Here is a 20,178-nt window from a genome sequence, read left to right on the forward strand (position 1 = left end):
ACTACCGCGCCCCCCCATGCGGTACTAATGCGAGGCAAAAATCCCAGCCAGGGGAGAAGGGAAACTTCCGTGCCTACTTCCGCAAAGAAACGGAAGTAGCAAAAACCCGACACAGTAGTACTGCCGAGGGGCGGTACTACTGCCTGACTGCATAGCGCGGTACTACCGCTCGGTGAAAACGGTACTACCGTGGTAGGTGCAGATGTAAAAAATTACATCCGCTCCTACTACCGCAAAGGGGCGGCACTAGCCTGGTGGGCAGCGGTAGTGCGGCTCTAGGGGAGCAGTACTACCATGGGCACCTGCGGTACTACCGCGCCATCGCACGGTACTACCGCGGATGCCTACGGTACTACCGTTGACCTGGGAGCAGTACTACCGCAACCAACAATGGCAGCCAGACAAGGGAGGCAAGAAAACGGAGGAAGCTCCAAGGAAGAGGGAGGGGAGAAGAAGGAGACGTGTACGTGATGATTCCACCCAAACCTTTCCAACGCGGACCCCCTCTTAATAGTACGGCTTTCCTACGACTCAAATCCACCAAAAAGAAACATAGAAAAGACGCCATCTTCGTCAGTCTTCGAGGGGCACCCAATCGTCTTGTGCCTAGCAAAGAAGTGCCTGGAATACTGATGGCACACGATTAGTCCGCAAATGCGTTGTCATCAATCACCAAAACACTTAGGGATAAATGTGTCCTTACACTATATAAATCATATATTTGAATTATATCATGCCATCATGTTTACATAGTACACACACATCATATATTCATAAATTATGGCATGGCAACCCATTTAATAAAGACATCATATAGCTATATCATCTCATCTTGTTTAGTGTTTATAGTCATCATATTTTGAATTATGCATTCTATCCGTGAATGTATGTGAATTATGGCATGCCAACGTATTTAATAAACACATTATATAGTTATGTCATGTCATCCTGTTTACATAGTCTCATATTTTGAACTATGTCTTTCCATCTTTTTTAGTTAGCCATCATAATGTGAAATTGTGTCATGCTATCCTATTTAGTTAGCCATCATATATGTGAAATTGTGTCATGCTATCCTCTTTGGTTAGACAACATAAATATGAATTATTTCATGCCCTCTTTTATTCCCCACTATCCATTGCACCTGTCTATCATACAATGTCTATACTTTCAATTACTTTTCTTGTTTATCAGCCATTTGAATTGGAGAGCGTGATGGCAGTATCTAAGGGAGTAACAACACGGTCTTCAGAAAAGATAGTGCTACCAGTTGATGCAGATAGAACCACAGTTGTACTTGCCCAAGGACTAGATCCACCACACATAACCCAGACTCTCGCAGATTGTACCCCTACCCAGTTGGACAGAGAACCAGCTACACCCCTTCTAACCCCAACCCCGGCAGATAGTAACCCAGTTCCAGTTGACACAGCATCGTCTCCACCACAGAGCACCCAAACACGAGCATTTAGTAAGGGAACTGCAGTGCCCAAAGCACGAGGACCACCACTCCGAATCCCAACTCAATGCTTAAAGGAGAAGAAGATTTGTTCTCAGGTCAGGTTCTGTAGCTATGGTTCATACTCCTTTGCTCTTGCATTACTGTATTTACTCATACCAACTATTTTCAAATTTGAAGGATGGAATTGAAACTCCAATGGCGCAACAGGTATGTTTTAAACCCGTTTCTTTAGCTGGTTTGCTGTTGTAACCTGCTCTATGTTGATTTTAGTTTCAATTGAATAAACAGTTATGTTCTCGTGTCATGCACATTACATGTGTTGTTATTGCTCTATAGTTACCCACACTTATATTCTGTCTATTCTGCTTTGTCTTGAACAAATATTATTTGAACTGTGTCTCTATCTTGATTTAGCAACAAAAACTAGAATGATATAGACCATAAAGTGACCATGGTACATAGATATATGTTTGTTTCATGCTGTTATCCTGTCCACTTTACTACTGAACTCATTTACCAAAATGAGTTTCATATACAACATGGTAAACATGTGATGTGTCTGCTTGTTTCTCTTTTAGAATGCGGATAAAATATTGGAGAATAGTACCGCGTTATCCAATGGTAAAGGAAGTAATGCAGATAAGGTTCAAGATAGTGAGACATCCCTGTTGGTCTCCAAGAAATCTGATAAAAACTATCTTGACGACAGTGAGGGAACCCAAAAGTCATGTCTTGATGTAGTGTTCGAGTTACTGGCCACTACTGCTGGCACAAGCTCTTCGAACGCGCTGCATGAATCAGTTCGTCTTCTTGAGTCTCAACTTCAAGTTGAAAGACATCGATCAGATGTGCTGCGACAGGAAGCTGAAGGACTGAGGAAGTCCCTGCAGAATTCAGATGCATATTTTCTGGTGCAACAGCAAGCGCTGGAGGATTTAAGCGCCAAACAAGAGAAAGTTAATAAGCTTGCTAAGCATCTTGCCAGCATTATGGGTACCCAGGATATTGTTTCTTGAGATCTTCTAAAGTGGTTTCAGTTCTGGATTTGTTTTGCTGCGGCGTTTATTTGCGCTGGTCGCCAACTTTGACAACCAGTGTATATGATATGCTGCTTTGTTCCCTATATTTGCACAGGTGGCAAACTTTGATGCCCAGTGGATGTAATATGTGTAATAGCCGTGATAGCCTAGTGTTAGTTGCTTTCTTATTTATTTCCTTGTTGTCTTGTTTATTTGTTTGCTTGTAGTCACTGCAGTTCTTTTTCCGCGGTTAGCTAGTGGCTGCAATAACCTATTTTTTAAAACTAGGCCACAATAACCATGGGCTAATATTTACTGTAGTGACACGGGGCCTCCTACTGGCCGTAGAAACAGTGGGCCTTCTACGGGCCGTAGAAACAATGGGCCTTCTACGGGTCGTAGAAACAATGGGCCTTTTGCGGGACGTATCATCAATGGGCCTTATACGGGCCGTATGATCAATTGGCCAAACATGGGCCAAACAGACCGCATTATGGCCGTAAACAGGCTAGAGTTGGAATCATCCATTCATGGGCCGACCATAACGGGCCATCGTTAATAGGCCGTATTTGATGACGCTATGAAAACGGCCCAACGTATTAACAGACCACAAATGGGCCGACTGTAACCACGGGCTGAATTTGGCCCACAAGCAGAAAATGATAGTAATGGGTCATATGTAACGAATGCTGGAAATGAGCCCAAGAATAAATGGGCTCTCAAACGTCTGAAAGATAACATGGGCTGGAAATGGCCCAACGGAATAACGGGCCGTTAATGGGTATAAAGTGATACACTATTCATTACGGGCCAGTTTCACCACGGGCCGTTAATGGGTGTAAAGTGATACACTGTTCATTACGGGCCAGTTTCACCACGGGCCGTTGATAGACCAAGAGTTACATAGGGCCTCATATGGGCCGAAAGACGTCATAGGCCATACATGGGCCAGAAGTGAAAATGGGCTGGAATCATATAGGGTGGCCCAGATGATGCTACTGGGCCTAATTCGGATAGAGCGTAATGGGCCTTGGGTTAGCGGGTTGTAAATGGGCTATATGCGAACAGGTCGTTAACAAGCTTTACATGGGCTGGCCCGCCACCTTTTGACCAAGTCAAATGGGCCGACCTTTTCATAGGAATGGGCCTCTGTTGGGCCGTGCCACGTGTCGACATTTCATAGGCGCCTTCTGTCCAATGAGTGGATGACATCTGTCCCAACGATGAGCCGACACGTGTTTCCTCCAGCCAATGATGATTTTACACGTGGAAAATCCTCATTGGTCGGGGCTGTTTATGGGTTATCGGATACAAAACCAGACCCGATAGCTTAACGGCGTTCCGTTACGGTGGATGCCACGTTTCGGTCACCCTTGACGAAAGCACTTCTGTGAAGCGGGATTTATCGTCACGGAAGTGGACACTTCCGTGATGATAATTTTGGTAATGTCATGGAACACTTCTACGACAGCACAGGTATGACTATCTTGATTCTGTCATAAAATCGTCATGGATGTACATGCATGACAGAAAATGCGACCTACTGTGACAAACACGTATCATCACGGAAGTGTATTTTTTTGGTAGTGCAAGTAGGAGAAGAAGGGAAGGAGGAAAGGAAGAGAAGGAAGGAGGGGGGCGCCGCCCCCTCCCCTTGTCCAATGCGGACTGGGCAAGGGGGGCGCCACCTCTGGTCGGCCCTCTCTCTTCTCCACTAAGGCCCATGATGGCCCATTAACTTCCCGGAGGGGGGTGGGGGTTTCCGGTAATCCCCGGTACTCCGAAACTTATCCGAAACGACCCGAACCATTCCGGTGTCCGAATGTAGCCTTCCAATATAAGAATCTTTATGTCTCGTCCATTTTGAGACTCCCCATCATGTTCGTGATCTCATCCGGGACTCCGAACAAACTTTGGTTCATCAAAACACGAAACTCATAATACAAATTGTCATCGAACGTTAAGCGTGCGGACCCTACGGGTTCGAGAACTATGTAGACATGACCGAGACATATCTCCAGTCAATAACCAATAGCAGAACCTAGATGCTCATATTGGCTCCTACATATTCTACGAAGATCTTTATCGGTCAAACCGCATAACAACATACGTTGTTCCCTTTGTCATCCGTATGTTACTTGCCCGAGATTCGATCATCGGTATCATCATACCTAGTTCAATCTCGTCACCGGTAAGTCTCTTTACTCGTTCCGTAATGCATCATCTCGTGGCTAACTCATTAGAAACATTGCTTGCAAGGTTCATAGTGACGTGCATTACCGAGAGGGCCCAAAGATACCTCTCTGATACACGGAGTGACAAATCCTAATCTCAATCTATGCCAACTCAACAGACACCATCGGAGACACCTGTAGAGCATATTTATAATCACCCAGTTACGTTGTGACGTTTGATAGCACACAAGGTGTTCCTCCGGTATTCGGGAGTTGCATAATATCATAGTCTGAGGAATATGTATAAGTTATGAAGAAAGCAATAGCAGAAAAACTAAACGATCATTATGCTAAGCTAACAGATGGGTCTTGTCCATCACATCATTCTCTAATGATGTGATCCCGTTCATCAAATGACAACACATGTCTATGGCTAGGAAACTTAACCATCTTTGATTAACGAGCTAGTCAAGTAGAGGCATACTAGGGACACTCTATTTGTCTATGTATTCACACATGTACTAAGTTTCTGGTTAATACAATTCTTGCATGAATAATAAACATTTATCATGATATAAGGAAATGTAAATAACAACTTTATTATTGCCTCTAGGGCAGATTTCCTTCAGTCTCCCACTTGCACTAGAGTTAATAATCTAGATTACATAGTAATGATTCTAACACCCATGGAGTCTTGGTGATGATCATGTTTTGCTCGTGAGAGAGGCTTAGTCAACGGGTCTGCAACATTCAGATCCGTATGTATCTTGCAAATCTCTATGTCTTCCTCCTTGACTTGATCGCGGATGGAATTGAAGCGTCTCTTGATGTGCTTGGTTCTCTTGTGAAATCTGGATTCCTTTGCCAAGGCAATTGCACCAGTATTGTCACAAAAAAGATTCTCATAGGACCCTATGCACTAGGTATTACACCTAGATCAGATATGAACTCCTTCATTTGCTGCTTCCGAAGCAGCTATGTACTCCGCTTCACACGTAGATCCTGCCACGACGCTCTGCTTAGAACTGCACCAACTGATAGCTCCACCATTCAATAAAAATACATATCCCGTTTGTGACTTAGCGTCATCTGGATCAGTGTCAAAGCTTGCATCGACGTAACCGTTTACGACGAGCTCTTTGTCACCTCCATAAACAAGAAACATATCCTTAGTCCTTTTCAGGTGTTTCAGGATGTTCTTGACCACTGTCCAGTGATCCACTCTTGGATTACTTCGGTACCTCCATGCTAAACTAATAGCAAGGCACACATCAGGTCTGGTACACAGCATTGCATACATGATAGAACCTATGGCTGAGACATAAGGAATGACTTTCATTTTCTCTCTATCTTCTGTAGTGGCCGAGCATTGAGTCTGACTCAACTTCACACCTTGCAACACAGGCAAGAACCCTTTCTTTAACTGATCCATTTTGAACTTCTTCAAAACTTTATCAAGGTATGTGCTTTGTGAAAGTCCAATTAGGCATCTTGATCTGTCTCTCTAGATCTTGATGCCTAATATATAAGCAGCTCATCGAGGTCTTTCATTGAAAAATTCTTATTCAAGTATCCTTTTATGCTATTCAGAAATTCAATATCATTTCCGATCAACAATATGTCATCCACATATAATATCAGAAATGCTACAGAGCTCCCACTCACTTTATTGTAAATACATGCTTCTCCAAAATTCTATATAAAACCATATGCTTTGATCACACTATCAAAGCGTATATTCCAACTCCGAGAGGCTTGCACCAGTCCATAAATGGATCGCCAAAGCTTGCACTCTTTGTTAGCACCTTTTGGATTGACAAAATCTTATGGTTGCATCATATACAACTCTTTTTTAAGATATCCATTAAGGAATGCAGTTTTGACATCCATTTGCCAAATTTCATAAACATAAAATGCGGCAATTGCTAACATGATTCGGACAGACTTAAGCATCGCTACGGGTGAGAAGGTCTCATCGTAGTCAACTCCTTGAACTTGTCAAAAACCTTTCGCAACAAGTCGAGCTTTGTAGATAGTAACATTACCGTCAGCGTAAGTCTTCTTCTTGAAGATCCATTTACTCTCTATTGCTTGCCGATCATCGTACAAGTCAACCAAAGTCCACACTTTGTTCTCATACATGGATCCCATCTCAGATTTCATGGCTTCAAGCCATTTCACGGAATCTGGGCTCATCATCGCTTCCTCGTAGTTCATAGGTTCATTATGGTCAAGTAACATGACCTCCAGAACAGGATTACCGTACCACTCTGGTGCGGATCTTACTCTGGTTGACCTAAGAGGTTCTGTAGTAACTTGATCAGAAGTTTCATGATCATCATCATTAGCTACCTCACTAATTGGTGTAGGAATCACTGGAACTAATTTTTGTGATGAAATACTTTCCAATAAGGGAGAAGGTACAGTTACCTCTTCAAGTTCTACTTTCCTCCCACTCACTTCTTTCAAGAGAAACTCCTTCTCTAGAAAGGATCCATTCTTAGCAACGAATATCTTGCCTTCGGATCTGTGATAGAAGGTGTATCCAATAGTCTCCTTTGGGTATCCTATGAAGACACATTTCTCCGATTTGGGTTCGAACTTATCAGGTTGAAGATTTTTCACATAAGCATCGCAGCCCCAAACTTTAAGAAACGACAACTTGGGTTTCTTGCCAAACCACAGTTCATATGGTGTCGTCTCAATGGATTTCGATGGTGCCCTATTTAATGTGAATGCAGCCGTCTCTAAAGCATAACCCCAAAACGATAACGGTAAATCAGTAAGAGACATCATAGATCACACCATATCTAATAAAGTGCGGTTACAATGTTCAGACACACCATTACGCTATGGTGTTCCAGGTGGCGTGAGTTGCGAAACTAATTCCACATTATTTCAAATGAAGACCAAACTCATAACTCAAATATTCACCTCCACGATCAGATCGTAGAAATTTTATTTTTCTTGTTACGATGATTTTCCACTTCACTCTGAAATTCTTTGAACTTTTCAAATGTTTCAGACTTATGTTTCAATAAGTAGATATACCCATATCTGCTCAAATCATCTGTGAAGGTCAAAAAATAACGATACCTGCCGCGAGCATCAACACTCATCGGACCACATACATCAGTATGTATTATTTCCAATAAGTTTGTTGGCCGCTCCATTGTTCCGGAGAACGGAGTCTTAGTCATCTTGCCCATGAGGCATGGTTTGCAAGCATCAATTGATTCATAATCAAGTGATTCCAAAAGCCCATCAGCATGGAGTTTCTTCATGCGCTTTACACCAATATGACCTAAACGGAAGTGCCACAAATAAGTTGCACTATCATTATTAAACTTATATCTTTTGGCTTCAATACTATGAATATGTGTATCACTACTATCGAGATTCAATAAAAATAGACCACTCATCAAGGGTGCATGACCATAAAAGATATTACTCATATAAATAGAACAACCATTATTCTCCGATTTAAATGAATAACCGTCTCGCATCAAACAAGATCCAGATATAACATTCATGCTTAACGCTGGCACCAAATAACAATTATTCAGGTCTAATACTAATCCCAAAGGTAGATGTAGAGGTAGCGTGCCGACGGTGATCACATCGACTTTGGAACTATTTTCCATGCGCATCGTCACCTCGTCCTTAGTCAATCTTCGTTTAATCTGTAGCCCCTGTTTCGAGTTGCAAATATGAGCAACAGAACCAGTATCAAATACCCAGGAGCTACTACGAGCATTAGTAAGGTATACATCAATAACATGTATATCAAATATACCTTTCACTTTGCCATCCTTCTTATCCGCCAAATACTTGGGGCAGTTCCGCGCCTAGTGACCAGTCCCTTTGCAGTAGAAGCACTCAGTGTCAGGCTTAGGTCCAGACTTGGGCTTCTTCACTTGAGCAGCAACTTGCTTGCCGTTCTTCTTGAAGTTCCCCTTCTTCCCTTTGCCCTTCTTCTTGAAACTAGTGGTCTTGCTGACCATCAACACTTGATGCGCCTTCTTGATTTCTACCTCCGCAACATTTAGCATTGCGAAGAGCTCGGGAATTGCCTTATCCATCCCTTGCATATTATAGTTCATCACGAAGCTTTGTAGATTGGTGGCAGTGATTGAAGAACTCTATCAATGACACTATCATCAGGAAGATTAACTCCCAGTTGAGTCAAGTGGTTGTGGTACACAGACATTCTGAGTATATGTTCACTGACAGAACTATTCTCCTCCATCTTGCAACTATGGAACTTATTGGAGACTTCATATCTCTCAATTCAGGTATTTGCTTGAAATATTAACTTCAACTCCTGGAACATATCATATGCTCCATGACGTTCAAAACATCGTTGAAGTCCCGATTCTAAGCCGTAAAGCATGGCACACTGAACTATCGAGTAGTCATCAGCTTTGCTCTGCCAGACGTTCATAACATTTGGTGTTGCTCCTGCAACGGGCTTTGCACCTAGCGGCGCTTCCAGGACGTAATTCTTCTATGCAGCAATGATGATAATCCTCAAGTTATGGACCCAGTCTGTGTAGTTGCTACCATCATCTTTCACTTAGCTTTCTCTAGGAACGCATTAAAATTCAAAGGAACAGTAGCACAGGCCATTTATCTACAGCAACATAGACATGCAAAATACTATCAGGTACTAAGTTCATGATAAATTAAATTTCAATTAATCATATTACTTAAGAACTCCCACTTAGATAGACATCTCTCTAGTCATCTAAATGATCACGTGATCCATATCAACTAAACCATGTCCGATCATCACATGAGATGGAGTAGTTTTCAATGGTGAACATCACTATGTTGATCATATCTACTATATGATTCACGCTCTACCTTTCGGTCTCAGTGTTCCGAGGCCATATCTGCATATGCTAGGCTAGTCAAGTTTAACCTGGTTATTCTGCGTGTGCAAAACTACTTGCATATGTTGTATGTGAACATAGAGCTTATCTCACCCGATCATCACGTGGTGTCTCCGCACGATGAACTGTAGCAACGGTGCACACTCAGGGAGAACACTTATACCTTGAAATTTAGTGAGAGATCATCTTATAATGCTACCACCAAGCAAAATAAGATGCATAAAGGATAAACATCACATGCAATCAAAATAAGTGATATGATACGGCCATCATCATCTTGTGCCTTCAGTCTCCATCTCCAAAGCACCGTCATGATCACCATCGTCATCGGCTTGAGACCTTCATCTCTCCATCGCAGCATCGTTGTCGTCTCGCCAACTATTGCTTCTACGACTATCGCTACCGCTTAGTGGTAAAGTAAAGCAATTACATGGCGATTGCATTTCATACAATAAAGCGACAACCATATGTCTCCTGCCAGTTGCCGATAACTTTTACAAACATGATCATCTCATACAACAATTTATATATCGTCACGTCTTGACCATATCACATCACAACATGCCCTGCAAAAACAAGTTAGACGTCCTCTACTTTGTTGTTGCAAGTTTTACGTGGCTGCTACGGGCTTCTAGCAAGAACCGTTCTTACCTACGCATCAAAACCACAATGATTTTTCGTCAAGTGTGCTGTTTTAACCTTCAGCAAGGACCGGGCGTAGTCAAACTTGATTCAACTAAAGCTGGAGAAACAGACACCCACTAGCCACTTGTGTGTGAAGCACGTCGGTAGAACCAATCTCATGAATGCGGTCATGTAATGTCAGTCTGGGCCGCTTCATCCAACAATATCGCTGAATCAAAGTAAGACATTGCTGGTAAGAAGTATGACTATTATCGCCCACAACTCTTTGTGTTGTACTTGTGCATATAACATCTACGCATAGACCTGGCTCTGATGCCACTATTGGGGAACGCAGTATTTCAATTTTTTTTCCTATGATCACGCAAAATCTATCTAGAACATGCATAACAACGAGAGGGGAGAGTGTGTCTACGTACCCTCGTAGACCGAAAGTGGAAGCGTTTAATAACGCGGTTGAAGTAGTCGAACGTCTTCACGATCCAACCGATCCAAGCACTGAACGTACGGCACCTCCGCGTTCATCTCGGTGACGTCCCTCGAACTCTTGATCCAGTTGAGGCCGAGGGAGAGTTCCGTCAACACGACGGCATGGCGATGGTGATGATGAAGTTTACCAGCACAGGGCTTCGCCTAAGCACTACGACGATATGACCGAGGTGTGTAACTGTGGAGGGGGCACTGCACATGGCTAAGGGAAACTTTGGTGTGTCTTTGTGGTGCCCTCCTCCCACATATATAAAGGGGGGAGGAGAGGTGGCCGGCCCTAGAGGGGGGTGCGCCATGGGGGGAGTCCTACTTGGACTCCCGGTCCAAGTAGGATTCGGTCCCCCCTTTCCTAGTCCAAGTTGGAGAAGAAGGGAAGGAGGAAAGGAAGAGAAGGAAGGAGGGGGCGCCGCCCCTTCCCCTTGTCCGATTCAGACTGGGCAGGGGGCGCGCGCCACCTCTGGTCGGCCCTCTCTCTTCTCCACTAAAGCCCATGATGGCCCATTAACTTCCAGGAGGGGGGAGGGTCCGGTAACCCCCGGTACTCCGAAACTTATCTGAAACAAACCAAACCATTCCGGTGTCCGAATGTAGCCTTCCAATATATGAATCTTTATGTCTCGACCATTTTGAGACTCCTCGTCATGTCCGTGATCTCACCTAGGACTCCGAACAAACTTCGGTTCATCAAAACACGAAACTCATAATACAAATCATCATCGAACGTTAAACGTGCGGACCCTACAGGTTCGAGAACTATGTAGACATGACTGAGACATATCTCCGGTCAAGAACCAATAGCGAAACCTGGATGCTCATATTGGCTCCTACATATTCTATGAAGATCTTTATCGGTCAAACCGCATAACAACATACGTTGTTCCCTTTGTCATCGGTATGTTACTTGCCCGAGATTCGATCATCGGTATCATCATACCTAGTTCAATCTCGTCACCGGCAAGTCTCTTTACTCGTTTCGTAATGCATCATCCCATGGCTAACTCATTAGACACATTGCTTGCAAGGCTCATAGTGATGTGCATTACCGAGAGGGCACAGAGATACCTCTTCGATACACGGAGTGACAAATTCTAATCTCGATCTATGCCAACTCAACAAACACCATCGGAGACACCTGTAGAGCATCTTTATAATCACCCAGTTACGTTGTGACGTTTGATAGCACACAAGGTGTTCCTCCGGTATTCGGAAGTTGCATAATCTCATAGTCTGAGGAACATGTATAAGTTATGAAGAAAGCAATAGTAGAAAAACTAAACGATCATTATGCTAAGCTAATGAATGGGTCTTGTCCATCACATCATTCTCTAATGGTGTGATCCCGTTCATCAAATGACAACATGTGTCTATGGCTAAGAAACTTAACCATTTTTGATTAACGAGCTAGTCAAGTAGAGGCATACTAGGGACACTTTGTTTGTCTATGTATTCACACATGTACTAAGTTTCTGGTTAATACAATTCTAGCATGAATAATAAACATTTATCATGATATAAGAAAATATAAATAACAACTTTATTATTGCCTCTAGCGCATATTTCCTTCATGGGGCTCACCAGAGGGCCACTTAGGGCCGGCTCGGGAAGCCTCGCTGCGAGGTTGGGCCGGCGGAAGGAGGTGGCCCGCGGCCACGGGCAGGCGGCTGACGGTCAATGAAGCGGAGCGGGAAGGGGAGGCGACATATCCTAGTTCTTCCGGCGCCCTCCGACTCGGGGACGCAGGCACTCTAGCGGAAGCTCCTCTGCCGAGTGCCTGGCGGCGGATGGGCTCGGGCGGGGGAGGCGTTGGGCGACGGCGTCGGCGCGATGTCATCTCTGCCTGTGTATGTTTGCGAAGGGCGGCTACGCGGGAGGGAGGATTTTCTACCATGCACGTGACCTCCCGTGCATGCATGCACATTATTTTATTCTTGTCTTGTCTCTGGTCACTACGTTTCATTCAAACAAATAGATGTCTGATAAAATTTTGAAATAAATTTTGTTTTTACTTTCTGTTTACACAAATTTGCTTTTTCTGGCCAGATCTTTAAAACAAAACCAATATTAAATTTACATTTTGAAATTAATTTTTTGATGACTAAATCACCAGGTTCCAAACTTGGTTCATCGAAATTCATTAATTGCATGCAAAAAGAAATCAATAATGTTCCTGGTGACGAGGCCTTTGAAACCAAAACATTCTTGAATATATGTAGACAAGATTTAGAAAACGAAATCTTCAAACATGGTGAAACATAAACTATAACCCACAAAAAGAAAAATTATGAAACTATAAAAAATGTTATGATGTGAAACATTATGCAACTATCTAACAACTTGTTTTATTGTGAGTGACTGTTTCATATGACCACATTGATGGAGTATGGCTGATGGATTGAGCAATACTAATAAAATATGCGTGCATGAATGTGAATCTCCAACAAAATCAAGGGCGAACACATGCATGGGAGATCCCGTGCATGGTATGATTTTCTCGGCTGCGCGGTTGCGATGGGTGCGGAACTTTTCATCCACAGGCGAGGCGTTCCACCTGGTTATATTTGCTATATTTTTTATTTTTTTTGCTATTTGCTAATTGCACACTGATGGTGGATTATACTATCCATCTTAGCGGTAGATTTTATTAAGTGAAGCTGATTATGTGATGCTGATTTGTCAGGTGGGCTTTTGTGGAAGTGATTGCGTGACGTATGGTAACATTAATTATTGTAATTTTGGTTACGCATACTTAATTTGATTGAATGACTTATGGTAAGGCTGATTAATTTAAATCTAGTCTTTAGAGATTAATTAGAGATTGACCGTCATTGATTATTTCGTCAGGACCATCTCCAGAAATTTGGGGCCCCGGTGTGAAATGCTAAATAAGGTCCTAAAAATTCTAAAACAGAGGTTTTCTTATAAAAAGAAATATGAATGAATCCAAACACTGCACAAATTATAGGCCTACCAAGATAAAGAAAACACTGAACCTTGGATTTTAAACGAGTAACTAGCATGGAAATCTTGGTGTTTGACAACTTGGTCAACTAGCCTAGTACTATATATCTTCTCCAAAAAAGGATTGGTAAACTGATGCGTATCCGCACAACATACTAGCTAATGTATTCATTCAACAGGACAAAATACTAAATTAAATAGGAAATCAGTTTGAGCACACCTTGTGGACAGATCAGGGATGCCGTCACCTAGGCCTCGGACACCGGCGCCGACATAATTGTGGAAGGAATTCTTCGTGCCGGCAGAGCAGCGGGTTGTTTCTCTGGGCAGGAAACAAGGCCACAACGACGCTAGTTTCCGTCTCCGTGCGCCGCGGCCGCACTTCTTCAGTTCATCTCCGTGAACCATTTTTTCTCTTCCGAGCAGACTGCGCGGGGCTAGTCTAGATCGATAGATCTCGATCGGCAGGCTGTGTCGATCCGGGGCAGGCACAGTTTGACGGCATTTCCTAAACGGCGTCCGTAGCGCCTGTTACAGACTTAACCGTACAGGGCGCACACCCCCTTTCACCGCGCTGGGCCGGCCCACGTTACTTTCTTTTTCCTGTTTATAAAGAAACAAAAACACAGCGAGTACGGTGTATCGAACACGCGATCTCTTGGCTCAAAGTTCGTTAACACAACCAACCACCCAACCGACTTCACGTGTCTACTTTTAGCGTTTCTCTTCTCATAATCTTTTTTGTTTTCTGGAATACTTTTGTTTGGTTTTTTGTTCTTTCTTTTTTTTGGAATGGTTTTTTTGCTAAACTTTTTTTAAATACATGAATTTCCTTCTCAAAATCGTGAATGTTTTTTGAATTCGATGAACTTTTTAAAAGTTTAATGAACTTTTTCAAATTTGATGAACTATTTTTCGAATTCGATGAACTTTTTACAACTTTGATGAAGTATTTTTCAAAACCGATGAACTTTTTTCAAATTCAATGAAATTTTTTCCAAAATCAGTGAACTTTTTTTAAAAATTGTGAACTTTTTTTTAAAATCGATGATCTTTTTACAAAGTTAGTGAACTTTTTTTCAAAACCTATGAACTATTTTCAAATTTGTGAACCTTTTTGAAAATCGATGAACTCTTTTTCAAATTCGATAAACTTTTTACAACTTTGATGACATTTTTTTCAAAATCAGTGAACTTTTTTCCAAAATCAGTGAACTTTTTTTAAAAGTGAACTTTTTTTAAATCGATAAACATTTTACGAAGTCAGTGAACTTTTTTTCAAAATCTATGAACTATTTTCAAATTTGTGAACCTTTTTGAAAATTGATGAACTCTTTTTCATTTTTTATGAACTTTTTTGAATGCATGAACTTTTTTCTATTTCGTGATGTTTTCTGAAATCTGTGGACATTTATTAAAAAAATCAAAAGGAATCACATTTTTCTATATAGCGCGGATAGGGTTCAGTTCTTAAAAGTTTCGCGTTACAATCTTTCACGTGGGCATAGTTGGTCTAGTGGTTAGGCTAGCATGCACTACAACTAGTTGGCTCGGCTCGAATCCTCCCAAGAGTGAGTTTCGGGTTGAATTTTTTGCGCCGTAAATCTATTTTTGACAGTACGCTGCGTGTTCAGGGGCCGGCCCACTAATATGCTCCAGTGGGCGTCTGGATCCTCAACCGGCGCATAAAGCGCCCGTTAGGAGCTCCCATTTGAGACAGGCTTATTTTGGGAGATCGAGAGCAGGCGCAGTTTGAGACAGGCCAGGCCCACGTCTGTTGTGATAAAATGGTCCAAAACGAAAGTACACTACACATTGGCCCAAAATCAGGGCCCCGTGGAATTTGGGGGGGGGCTGTGCAGTGGCACAACCCGCACAATAAGTGGCGCTAGCTGCAATCTGTCGGGATATTTCAGGCGCATTCCAAGGGGCTTCGGCGGTCGTTTTTGCAAATATGGATGATCCAGAAGTGTTGGAAGCCCTAGCGATTCGAGAAGCTATGTCTCTTTCGGAAGATATATACGTGCAGAAGATAGCAATCACATCGGATTGCAAGAAGGTGATGGAAGTTATCAAGACAGGCACCTCGGCAACGTATGGGGCAATTGTTCATGAAATAAAAGAGTGTTTTGGTTATTTTTCTTCTTGTCAGATTAGTCATGAATTTAGGACCTCTAATGTAGAGGCTCACAAACTTGCAAAGCACGCGTTAACTTTGGGTATTGGCCGTCATGCTTGGTTAGGTCAACCCGGAAACCTTGTGTTCGTCCCTGTAAACATTGTGACGGATGAATAAAAAGCTTTGTGGGTTTGCCTAAAAAAAAGTAGCGGTTGTCGTAATAATAATTATTGCAGATGGTGCTTCGTAGATGTCCTAAAACAATAGGCGATTTTAGGTGATATTTGCCATATTGTTAATTGACTTATTCATAATTAGCTCGGAAATACCAAGATATTATATGCATTTGATACAATATTTATTATTATTTTCCTGCAGTGCTGAACTTTTCTACAAAATTTGAACGAGAAACTAAAACATTAAGTTTACCTCAAAGTGTTTGACTTTTATCTAAGATTTAACCAAATCAGTCAGTGGACTGTTCTTGATTTACTCGAATGCTTTTAATTTTTCTATCACGTTTGAATTTTGAACCAAAATTTGAACTTAAAATAAAATAGCAAGTATCTCTCATACTGTAAGTAAATTTAATCTTAAACTTTACCAAACTGGCCAATGAATTGAATGATTTGCTGGAATGTTTTTCAAAATTTCTAGCTTTGAGAGCATTCTAACAATATAATTTTCTAGGTTTTTGGAATTGTCACAATGATGAATGATCACATTGCATTGTAGTAATCCACAAGAATACAGAACCAGAACTTTGACATACTAAATCACAAATGCAACATAGTCAATAGCCAACGATTTGAAATAGCACAACTACCAATTGTGGATCATGTACACCTATAAAATCTTCCCGAGCCTTCCGTAGTTTTGTTTTTCTTCCTTTTCTATAGCACGGTTTGTTGCAAGCCGCAGCAATATTAGATGACACATTCACGGTAATACTTGAACACGCTTGAGACCCGCACACACATGCACATTCAAAGTATTTCTAGGGGCTCGGATATTGGTGCCCTTGATGCGGTAGGGCGTGAAGAGTCGGGGGTGGGGCACAATTACGAGGTTTCCACCATGACCCGTTGGAGGTGAGTGGAGACAAAGCCAATTGGTCCTCCCTCTTCTACACCACTCACGACATCACCGGTTGCGATTCTCAACCTCACTACCTCCTTGTTGCCACCTTCATGTCATCCGCCTTACCCCTCAACCCTAACGGAGGTGTACTCGACGACCTTGTTGCCCTAAAAAGCGGTGTTGTAGTTTTCTGCAAAAGTGCGAGGAGTGAAAATCATGCATTTCATACAAGGCACATGGTAATTTTGACTCGCATAATTGGGAAATAATGTTACTATGGTACTCCCTCTGGTCTTTTTTAGTTCGCATATAAGATTTGTCTAAAGTCAAGCCTCATAAAGTTTGACCAACTTAATAGAAAAAAAATATCAATATTCACAATGTAAAATTAATGTCAGTAGATGTGTCATGACTTAAATTTTCATATTGTATAACTTTAGCATGGCAGATGTTGATATTTTTTCATATAAATATGATCAAACTTGATAAAGTTTGACTTCAGATAATTTTTATATGCAGAGCAAAAAAGACCGGAGGAAGTACATACGTATCGTACGTACACATGGCTACCATGCATGGACGGGTTTCGATCGAGAGTCAGGGGACAATGACCGTACGCACGTACTGGTCTAGCAAAGGTACGCACGTACTGAATGAATTTGATGCGTGCATTCATGGTGTTCATAGGTGGTGACAAATTAGCACTGCAGCGGGCGTACCTTTCACTAGCACTGTGTACGCAGCATCCAATGCATTTCGCAGTTTACTAGTACTTCTTTCGGTCTTTTTTAATTCGTATACAAGATTTGTCTAAAGTCAAGCTTCATAAAGTTTGACCAATTTAATAAAAAAAAATATCAACATTCACAATGTAAAATTAATGTCAGTAGATGGGTCATGACTTAAACTTTCATATTGTATAACTTTAGCATGACAAATGTTGATATTTTTTTATATAAATATGGTCAAACTTGATGAAGTTTGACTTCAGACAATTCTTATATGCAGAGTAAAAAGGACCCAAGGGAGTACTACTTCTCGGCCGTCCACGTATGTGCAGTCGACAGTACAGTACATCCTCCGTCTCACAATGTAATGCGCTCACGCTTTTCAAGATCCAACTTTGCCCGTAAATTAACAAACAAGACCGACTGTGACGGGGACAAAAATTATATCACTAAATTCATATCAAAAATACGAATTCAGTGGTATAATTTTTGCTCCCGCCGCAGTCAGTCTCGGTAGTTAAATTTACAATCAAACTTGAATCTCGAGAAGCGCGGACGCACTATATTATGAAATGAAGAAAATACATATTTGAAAGCACTTCATCAGACCAGATCTATCTATATGCATGATGTCAGACACATACACGACTGGGGCCAGACATAGGCCACGTAGCCACGTATAGAACCAATCATGCATACATCACGCAAGAACCTGTCGCAACCAAGCAGTCTTGCTTCTCCCTTCATATCCACTAGATCGGAACCGCGCCTTGGCGTGAGGGTGCCGGTCCCAACATTTGGTCAAGTAGGTAATGCTAAGTCAGTAGGAATCCAAATTTAACATATACATTCATACATGCTAACAAGAAATGAAGAAGAAATATTCAAATGTGATAGAAGCAAGACATAGTGGTGCAGTGGTGCTCAAAATCGGCATGACACTATAAGGCAGAATCAATTTCAGTGCGTTCATAAGAACACAAAAGATAGCCGCTGGACATGAAGTTCGAAACCAAAAACGTAGCCACTCGACATGAAGTTCGATACGAAAGGCGCTATAATAGAAGAGGGAGTAATAAGAGCAGGAACATAATAAAGGAGAGACAACTACCAAGCCATAGCTACTAAGCATACTAATAGGTGTCTTCATTCAACTGCCTTGTTGATAAACTTCATAGGCGCCACTTCACACGATCCCGATGCAAACTGATCCAAGAAATCAATGCCCTGCCATGGCCTGCCTGCTTCCAAATCCATCTATCAGAAAATTAAGCTACTTGAACATGTAAAGAATCTATAACAAAAATACCGACTGTGAATTTCCAAGCAATGCAACTACACATGAATGTTACAAAATAAACAAAAGAAGATCACATCAATGTAGCCAGATGAGCATTTTCTTAATTTTATTTGAAGCATAAATTAGGTGAGAACCTTTCAGACATATAATGCAAGTATTAATTATGCATTTTAGAAATAATTGATCTAAGCTTTCAGCTAGAGCTACCACCATAACTCGGATTTGACCGAGCAAAAAAGCTCTCTATATGAATCGGTTTCTAAACACAAAGTAAATAACACATTAATGAGTTAACCAAGCCATGGCACCCCATGCAACATTTATCTTATTGTGCAAGGTGTGCTTCCAGAGTGGAACTAACAAAATTTAGAAATAATGGACATTGCATATTCATGGTGATAGTCAAACAGAACATTTCCTAGCTCCAATAGATCCTAGCCAGCATCAAGTCAAGTAACTATTCATTTAACAGAAATGGGAGATAAAGAGAGTATTTTCACCTCGGGTTGGACCATTAATGTGGTTATGGTGATGTCGTCCATATCGCTGCCATGGCAGGGTCACTGGTGCAGTTGCTGCTCCACGACTATGATCTAATGTCGCCCCGGGTGCTGTTGAAGATAGACCATGATGATGTTGATGTCGTCGTAGACATGGTGCCTTATCATCTTCAGGTCATGTACACTGATCTCTCTCTTCTTTGTGGCTCTCTTCAAGGCAGCCGACACTAATCGATTTTCTATACCCCGCACAAATTATTTCGCACAACCTCAGTGTCATTTCATATGTCCAATGGATCATTCATACAAGGTGGAACGATTCAATGTTGCTGATGTTAATCATAACCTGCCATTTCTTAGGTTTTTGAAGATGATTTGCACAGCAGCATCATCGCTGAGATGCTCCCAAAGACCATCTGAGGCAAATATCAGAAACAAATCTCTTGGTTTCAGCCAGATGAAAGCTGAGTGGTTTCCATTGACTAAAGTGTTTTGTAATAATATTTGGCAAGTCGTCCCAAGGCTTGATTCAGCAAAGTAGTTGATGCGATAAAGGGTACATCTAGTTGGTACATGCATAAGTGATCTACAACACGTAATGATAGTTTGCACTCGACGCAGAATTACAAAGTTGTTGTTAATCTTCTTAGACATGAGATGTTGATCCTCTAGCAGGGTTTGTTTCTGTGATGTAGTGCTAAAGAAATAAATAGTTTTTCTACTCTTATCCTTGGTGGTATGTTCCATGTCATCTCTGCTACACGTGGTCACCTGGGCTAGACATGCTGTTGATTTCTTACAGATTTCTTAGC

This window comes from Triticum urartu, chromosome 6A (genome assembly GCF_056163025.1).
Source record: "Triticum urartu cultivar PI428250 chromosome 6A, HENAU_Tu73, whole genome shotgun sequence".
Classification (NCBI taxonomy): Eukaryota; Viridiplantae; Streptophyta; class Magnoliopsida; order Poales; family Poaceae; genus Triticum; species Triticum urartu.